Consider the following 6,398-nt stretch of genomic DNA (forward strand, 5'->3'; position numbering starts at 1 on the left):
AGGGTCCGGCCCCCAAGGAGACTGTCTGGTAAAATTCTGGCCCTCTGACAAATATAGTTGATGACCCCTGCTTTATAGCATCTTTGAAAGTGTGCTTGATTTAATCCACTTATTTGATCCCATCACAGATAATTAAGTAAACGCGGATGTGAAGAGTAGAGTCGGGATAGAAACGAGTGAGAAATCATGTTTTCATTTTCCTTGTTGAACATTGAATGAAACCAAAACCCTGCTTTAATGCACCTCATATTAGTTTCTTATTTTGGCTTCTGTCACTGTCAGGAGAGGGTTTCTTAGCTTGTTAATTTCTTGATCTTGGCTTGTAACGTCTGCATTGGTGTTGCTTTAATTAGACCAACTGGGCTTTTTAAACCTTAATATGATCTTATAATATATGCCACTTGGTGAATGCTTTCATCCAAGGCTTTTCTGGGCGTGCACATTTTTAGTGTTGGCTCCAGTTGGAATTGGATTCCTTCAGTAACTTTGGCAGTGTGACTATGATTCTGTATGCAGAAAGCTCATTGTATCAACACATTATTCCCATGAAAAGAACTAAATTTGCTTATTAAAATGCCAACCACTCCTCCAAAAACATTATTGATGTTTGCCACACATTTGTTCTAAGACTGACAACTTTGAATAATTAAATCAGTGCAAATTTTGTGTAAAGGTTTTTTTCTGTTTTGCACTTATTCTGTTCAATAAACACATTTCCTATCATTGGTGAGTCACTGGAGGTCTGAATGTTATACCCTCATGTCTTTCTTCTTGATCTTTCCCTCAAGCAAAAACTGTACAGCCGGCTACGCTCTGCGTGTGTCTGTGTCTGTGTCTGTGTCTTTATGTATGTGTGTGTGTGTGTGTGTGTGTGTTTGTGTAACAGATTCTAATTTCCTGTGTGTATGTATCACTCTGTTTACTGAGCGGTAACACACAGACGGATAAATTAATTGAGTCGACGTGAAGGTTGGCTTCTGAGCTGATCAATATGTGAATGCAATGAACAGAGGGATGGGTGGATGAAAGCTGGTGATGTTGACATCTGACAGGCTGTTCTAGTTAGATTATCTGTTAGTCCTCCTTGAGGATAAAGGGGGGGGGGGGGAGAGAGAGAAAGAGAGAGAGCAATTAAACATGTTATAAAGCCTATTAATAGACACCTTGCATCCGTCACGAAGTGGCTCTTCGGTGGAGATGAAAGCCCATTGATAGCAAATTAAAGCAAATTTCATATTAACTGCAATCTCTGGTAACACTTAAAGTGGCCTTATCTCATTGTGTAGAGAGACACACCCACGTACCTGTTTGGCCACTATGAGCATGTCACTACAAAATGACCAAACTGTGTGGAATAGGTCAAAACTGATCAATTCTTTTGCAGCTCATCTAAATTAGTCATTATTTTAAATGTCAGATGTGTGTGAGATCAGAAATGTCAGTCAAGGGAGAAACCTGTAGAGGGTGAAACAATTAAGAAGACCATCCATCTATGAAGCTTAGACACCTCAATAAATACTGAGATCATAGCAGGTAAAAAAAAAAAAAGACTGAATGTGGATGAATGAAGATGTATAACCAGACATCAACAATTATAAGGCTAGTCTTGCAACTTCTGCTGCTGGGGTGCAGAGATGTTCCATTCCTGTGGATCATATTCACATGCAGACTAAAACCTAACTTGGTAGGTTCTTCTATAAAATCTATAGTATGGTCTCTTGCTAAAATACTACTACTGGTTGTGATATGAAGGGACTTAAAATGTGAAGGGTAAAACAAAAATTAATTCAGTGCAGATTGTTGTCTACAGTAAAGCAGCACCCTCTCTTGGTAGCTTTCTGGTTGTGCATGTAAAAAAATTAAAAAAATTAAAACAAGAGAAAGAGAAAGAAATGTCCGAAATTTTCTTTTCGCCAAATCGAAATCAGTCAGGACAGCACGTGTGTGTTCAGTGACAACATGCAGCAGTTAATTTGATAATTACAACATTTTCTCTTATCTCCAATTGTTCGAGGTCTCTTAAAATGACGCAATGTCAACCTTTGAGCCCTCATCACAGGTTGTGGTAACAGGACTTTTTATAGACCTGAAGAGGTAAAAGTATATTTCATAAACAAAAAAACTAAAAATCATTGATAATTAAAAAATGTCTTTATTCTGTTAACTAGCAGATTTAGGAACCTTTGCCAGTTGCTTTTTTTTCTAATACTAAATAATTACAATAATGCAATTGCAATTTGCAACTTAAAAGACTTTGCAACTTAAAAGAAGAAGGACGACAGTTTTTAAGCCTGCAGTTAAATTTACATTAATATGTTTTCCATAATTATTAACATGTAAAAAACTGCTTTTGTGACATGTAAAATTAACATACTGTTGGGACTAAACTAAAATCAGACCCCAAAAGTCAAAATGTGAGCCTAAATCTTGTCAATGAATAAGTACAAAGACTTCAACCATAAGCACAGATTAGAATCGGTTTGTTTATTAAACACTTAATCAACTGTTTAATACATCAGAATGAGTTCTAGCCTTTTGTCAAAAACAGACTGTGGTACTGTTAGCTTATATTGACATCAAACCCAACATTCAATCTCTGATAGCGGAGAAAATAAACACTGGAAATATCTGGGCCCTCATTCCGGCCTCATGAAGTCATCATAAAGCAAAAGAATCCCTTTAATTAATCAAGTTAACAAATTGTATAAAGCTGCCAACATCAACAGCACAATGCAGAAGATGGCGGTGAAATACATTCTGTCTGACCATTGCTTTTGAAACCGCTATTTGAAAGTGGTGTCCATAAAACAGTGATTGTCATTGTCAGTGATACCAAAGAAATCAGAGATGAACAGATCTGGGAACAAAACAATAGATTAGATGACCACCAACTGGAATTAGCAGCAAAAAATGAGGTCTTAAGGCAAATGCTTTCAGACTTGAAGAGTCAGTGAACCTGTTTAAGCCAGCTATGACCACAAAGAACTCCAAGACCTTTTAATACATGTGAAGTGAACATTTTACACTTTTGCTTCACTTCTGCATATTTTCATTTGCCAAAACTCAACTGTGGGTGTAATCAACTTGCCTTTAGAAAAACAGGCTCCATTTTCCATGTCCTTTATGAGCACCCCAACCCTTCAGCCAGATCAGTTCCAGTTAAAAGAACAAATACTGGTTTGAAAGCTCCAGGTAGGCAAGGTTTTAAGGAAAGAAAAACTGAAAAAAGTGAACCCATGCTGAGTGTAGATATCAGCTGTTAAAGACCAATAAGATCTCTACCGTACCCTAATGATAACCCTTGATTGAAGAATCCCTACCGTCTGAATAAAATGTGATTTTTTTTGTCACGCTATCCACTGAACGGCTGTGTGGAAAAAGTCCAACAAAAAATTATCAAAGAACATTAAAATCTGTGTTCAGGGTCCCTATTATATATTCTCCAAACACAGCAAACCCACAACAAAACTATCCATGAGCTGTGCATGAACAATGTTAAAATAGTTAAGTGGACAGTTTTGAGATCAGCAACTAAGACAAAATGTCAAAATTGTTTAGCAAAGTCAACCAGAGAACATCACCAATGTCTTTAAAATATTCTATAACAATTTAAAAAACTTCTTATTTATACAGTTGAGGATATTGTAAGTTTTGAAGACCCTAATCTACTTTATTTTGAAATTTATTTTGAAAGCTAACTCAGTCCTAGTAGTCAATATACTGAACAATCGCTTTGGATTAGAAGCTAATGCTACATAAGCACAGATTTACTGGAGTCATGCATTTCACTGCGTGCAACACCGAAGCCGAAAAAACAAAAAGATGTCCAGTGAATAACTCAGAGACCCAAAAGGCAGTTTACTGGGACACACAATGTGTGTTAATTCTACATTTTGGCAAAATAGACTTCCTGAATAGATTATGTTAATGTTGAATGAAAAAGTTTACTGCATTTGTGTTTAGTAATAATTGTACATCAGGACTTCTACAGTAAGTACATATTCATTGAACCAGGCAGTGTTGTTTTGTCTAAAGAAATACGAGTAAACAAGTGTTTACTCAGGAGTCAACTATGGATTACAGTCACATACTGTATGAGCAACGTGAGTATCAAATATCTATGCTCTCTTTTTTATCATCATATAGTTTAAAATATGATCTTATCATGCTAGTGTGTCTAATTGGCACATGGTGGCACCGTCTATAAACATACAGTTAATTATGATGATATTATTTTGGAGGCTAATGTAAAAATCTATTTATCTACACATTAAGTCTAGGGGATTGTTTTTAGTGTCTTTTCAACCAAATAATAAAAATAGAAATATTTGGCGGCAAGTTTTCTGCTGCCACCACATTACAGTACAGTGTCAGTACATTGGAAGTGAATTCCATTTTGCAAGTATGTGTGCAATTACATTTTCAAATTCTAATTTTCTCTCTTTTTTTTTTTTTTTAAAAGGAAAGCTTTTAAGCTTTAAGTGCTTTTGTCAATAACAAAAAATTGTTAATAGTTTAAGTTTTAACATAGTAATTCTACCCTTTGATCCTCCAAATATCAAATAATATGTAGATACAATTTCATGTATTTACAGTCAACTGAATCAACTCTTCACTTTAAGAAAAGTGTTTAAGTTTCTAAGTTTAACCTTGTTGGCATAATATGACTCCAGTAATAGTTTAGGATTTATTTGGCATTGCCACTGGTACATGCTTCTTTTTTAATTCTTCTTTTTTATGGCAAGAAATGCAAAAAGTTTTAGAAATATTAGAGTTAAGAATATCTCTACAGTACAGTACATAAAATATAGAATATTGGCTGTCTGAACCCTTTTTTTAAACTGTTACAAATAATTACATATTTTGTGATTGCTGACATGTTAAAACTTTCTGGTTTGCATATCAGGAGTTATCTTGAAGTCTTCAAGATGTTGTTTTAGTTTGAACAATATTTGAGGCTTCATCCTAAAGCAGGACTTCTTCCGTTTGTTTGTGCGTTAAGCCTTGCATTAAGTAACTTTCTACACTATAGTATATACTGTACATTGTACCTGTCACATACAGTTTATCACTGCATTTTTATTATGTTAACTAATTCCTACTAGCTACACATAAGTCTATCTAGGCATCATTTACGTTGTTAATTTCTTTCACATGACCAGGGTAGAAATTTGTCTTTGTTTTTTTAAAGGCTTTCATGGGCTTTAATTGACAGTATAGCTTGAAGACAGGAAATAGGAGGGGGGGGTGACATGCAGCAAAGGGCCGCAGGTCGTATTGAAAACCGCGGCCGCTGCAAGGGACTCAGCCCCACATATTTGTCCTTTTTTTCTATTTTACACACTGGTTCCACAAGCAAGGAAAAAACCAACTAAAGAAAACTTGTGATTTACATAGTTGTTGTATAAATGCCATAGACAGCTAAAAGAAGTGGACCAACAGATCCTGTTGTTCTGGACGGAGACCAGTGAAGGAAAATAGAAGCACTTTTCCAGTGATGGCTAGGCGTTACTGCGCAGCCTCCAACTGAGCTTGAAGACGTAGATGTGGAGTGGACAACGTGTTTGAAAGTTGTAAGACTTCATGTAGCTGTGCCAAGAGAAATCTCAATCCTTCCCAATCAGCAGAGACAGAGAGCGTAGGTATATCGTGGGAGATAACATAGGCGCAGGCTAGTTAATGCTAACTAATGTGCTAGTTAACATTAGCAATTAAACCTTAACAGCTAATGGAAGTTCAAACTGTCTGCATGCTTCTCCTGACAATACGTTGATTTGTCAACTGTGCAACAGTAAGTTGCGTGGTTATTACACAATCGTTAGCCTATTTTTACAAAAACGTCTGCTACGGAGCCGTAACGTGAGGTACAAGGTAATGGAGCCTTTTATACACTGTCGTGTTTCTTGAGAAATAAAACAACGGATAAATTAAGAGTCTTTAAACGTTTCAGATGTAAAGTTATTCACTGTCAAAGTGGCGCCACAAATAAATGGCAGTGAATGTGATGCTAACAGCAGGTGATGGCTTTGTAGCGTTAAATGGTGCCATAGGAGCTATGCTTAGAGGGAGAGGCTTACCCCCTCGATGAATGCTCCCTATCTGTGTGTCTTCCTGTCTTCCTCAGTAGAGGGCAGTGTTGATCAGGAGCTTCAGTCCATGGTTGGAAACTAACTTGGGGAGAGGTCACTGATTGTGTAAGCACTAAATATTATTCCCTAATGTTTCAGTCTCTGCTTGTACTGGTTCAATTCTTGCTTCTAATGACAAATTCCATCTCTCATCTTTAAAACACTTGTTGGGTTCAGCAACAGATTCATGAAACAGTTCTGGTTCGGAACTAAACTAACAGGGAACATAGCTCTTCCTATGCTGCACATAAAGTCTTGGGCCTCTTCATT

Source organism: Etheostoma cragini, chromosome 6, assembly GCF_013103735.1.
Source record: "Etheostoma cragini isolate CJK2018 chromosome 6, CSU_Ecrag_1.0, whole genome shotgun sequence".
NCBI lineage: Eukaryota > Metazoa > Chordata > Actinopteri > Perciformes > Percidae > Etheostoma > Etheostoma cragini.